Source organism: Dermacentor andersoni, chromosome 1, assembly GCF_023375885.2.
Source record: "Dermacentor andersoni chromosome 1, qqDerAnde1_hic_scaffold, whole genome shotgun sequence".
Taxonomy (NCBI): Eukaryota; Metazoa; Arthropoda; class Arachnida; order Ixodida; family Ixodidae; genus Dermacentor; species Dermacentor andersoni.
Window position 1 is genome coordinate 221,399,687 of NC_092814.1, and position 3,114 is coordinate 221,402,800.

Genomic DNA, 3,114 nt, shown 5'->3' on the forward strand with positions numbered 1-3,114 from the left:
GAAGATGTCGCTACAGTCGCCCTCGTCGATATCGGTGCCGCTATTTCAGTTATGGATGCCAGGTTTTGCCGTTCGCTTCGTAAAGTGACGACATCTTAGTCTGGATAGTCGCTTCGAACGGCGAGTGCTCAACACATTTGCCCTACCGCTACTTGTACTGCCCGTGTGACCAAACAGGACGTTTAGTACACAATTGAATTCATAGTTCTTTCATCGTGCTCCCACGCCGTTATTCTGGGATGGGATTTTCTCTCACGCCACAATGCCATCATCAATTGCGCTCGGGCTGAGATTGAACTTTTCCACCTTGGTGACCTGGCCTCCGTCGATGCTCATCCTGCCGCTAAAATTGTCGTGAAAGAAGACACCTGTATTCCCCCGTGCTCTTCAGCATTCGTACCAGTCTTCTGTAGTACCATATCCGACAGGCCGGTCTTTTTCATGCCCTCTCATCACTTTGTTACCCGAAAAGCGCTTCCTTTGCCCTTTGCAGCTCTTGACCTTGCCGCCGGTGTCAGCACGATGCCCATTTACAATCATCTTTCATCGCCGCTATCACTGCTCCGCCGCGAATGCCTTGGACGTCGAGTCGGTCGATTCAACACGAATTGTCTCCGTCCTCGACGAAGTGCCTTCTACTGCCGTCCATGAACTGAGTGCGCTCTCCGTACCCGACTCAACATGGACTGGTGTGTTCAGCCCATTCCTCGCCAAAGATCTGACGCATTCGCAGCGATCTCAACTTCTCGCAATCCTTCAGCACTTCCGCCGTTTTTTCGACGTTGCGCAAACATCTCTTGGCCGTGCATCGACGGTCGAGCATTACATCGACACTGGCTCTCACTCACCGCTGCGACAAAGACCATATCGCGTGTCCGCTAGGGAACGTCGCGTCATTGCAGACCAGGTCGATGATGTGCTCCATCGAGGCGTCATTCAACCTTCCCAAAGTCCATGAGCCTCTCCGGTGGTCCTCGTCACAAAAAAGACAGTTCCATCCGCTTCTGTGTTGATTTTCGACGGTTGAACAAGATCACGCTGAAGGACGTCTACCCATTACCACACATCGATGATGCTCTGGACTGTTTGCAGGGAGCCGAGTTCTTTTCTTCGCTGGATTTGTGGTCAGGCTACTGGCAGGTTCCGATGGCAGAGGCCGATCGCCCGAAAACTGCCTTTGTTACACCAGACGGCTTGTATGAATTCACCGTCATGCCTTTCGGACTTTGCAACGCACCTGCTACGTTCGAAAGAATGATGGATAATGTTCTGCGTGACCTCAAATGGAAAATCTGTCTTTGCTATCTTGACGACATTGTGGTGTTCGCCCCTGATTTCGCAACGCACCTGCTCCGCCTCCAGCACGTACTCACTTGCTTGACCAACGCCGGGTTGCAACTTAACCTGAAGAAGTGTCGATTTGCTGTTCGTCAGCTCACAATTTTAGGCCATGTCGTGTCAAAGGAGGGCATTCGCCCGGATCCCGAGAAGCTACGTGCTGTTACTACGTTCCCAAAACCTACCACTATGAAAGAGCTCCGCACTTTTATCGGCCTCTGCTCTTACTTTCGGCGATTCGTTAGAAACTTTGCGTCACTTATATCACCTCTCACGCAGCTCCTTGGTGACGCTAGAGATCTCTCATCATGGTCTCCAGCGTGTAACGACGCCTTCACAACCTTGCGCCTTCTCACGACGCCACCCATTCTTCGCCATTTTGACCCTCAAGCGCCAACCGAAATCCATACCGATGCAAGCGGTGTAGGCCTTGACGCTGTGTTGGCACAGTGTCAACCTGGTCACACAGAATGCGTCGTCGCATACGCGAGTCGCACGTTAACCAAGGCGGAGACCAATTAAAGCGTTTCAGAAAAGGAGTGTTTGGCCATTGTGTGGGCGCTTGGCAAGTTTTGCCCGTATTTATACGGCCGATCGTTTGACGTAGTGACCGACCACCACGCACTATGTTGGCTGTCGACGCTCAAAGATCCATCGGGCCGCCTTGCCCGCTGGGCATTGCGAATCCAAGAATATGACATCCGCGTGGTTTACGGATCCGGGCGAAAGCACTCCGACGCTGACGCGCTATCCCGATCGCCGCTTCCCCCGAAGGCCAGTCACGACTCCTCCTGCGAGTGCACATTATCCTCTCTGGACGTTGACACTATCGCTGCTGCACAGCGTAATGATCCCTGGACTGCATCTCTGCTCGACCTTCTCTCGGATACGTCGAAAGTTCCGGCGTCACGTACTCTTCGGCACCAAGTTCCTCGTTTTGCGATCCGAGACCAGTTACTATATCGACGCAACTATGCCCCAGAGGGACGCACCTGGTTACTCGTCATTCCGAGAATCTTGCGATCAGAGCTCTGCTCCTCGTTCCGCGTGGACCCTCAGTGTGGCCACGCGGGAGTCTTCAAGACCTACGAAAGACTTCGACACCGCTATTACTGGCGGGGAATGTACAATTTCCTTCGAAAGTTCGTCCGCTCTTGTCATAAGTGCCAACGCCTCAAAGCGCCACCGCACAACTTCGCCGGTGAACTCCAGCCTTTACAATGCCCATCCCGACCCTTTGATCGCGTGGGCATAGATCTCTACGGCCCACTTCCGTTGACGCCTACCGGCAACAGGTGGATAATAGTTGCGGTAGACCACTTAACCCGTTATGCGGAGACTGCTGCTCTACCAAATGCTACAGCGCAGGAGGTCGCCAATTTCATACTTCGCCGTTTTCTCCTTCGTCATGGAGGTCCACGTGAACTTTTAAGCGACAGAGGCCGCGCCTTCTTATCTGAAGTCATCGAACAACTGCTTGCTGAATGCGCTATTGTTCATCGTAAATGCACTGCTTATTACCCACAGACTAACGGTACGACGGAACGCTTTAATCGAACTTTTGGTGACATGCTCGCCATTTATGTCTCACCTGATCACTCTAATTGGGACCTGGTTCATCCGTTTGTCACCTACGCCTACAACACCGCGACTCAGGCCACTACCGGATTCTCACCCTTTTACCTTCTTTACGGCCGTCATCCTTCGCACACAATTGACACCATTCTGCCCTACCGGCCGGACCCATCCGAATGCCTGCCGATCTCGGAAGCTGCC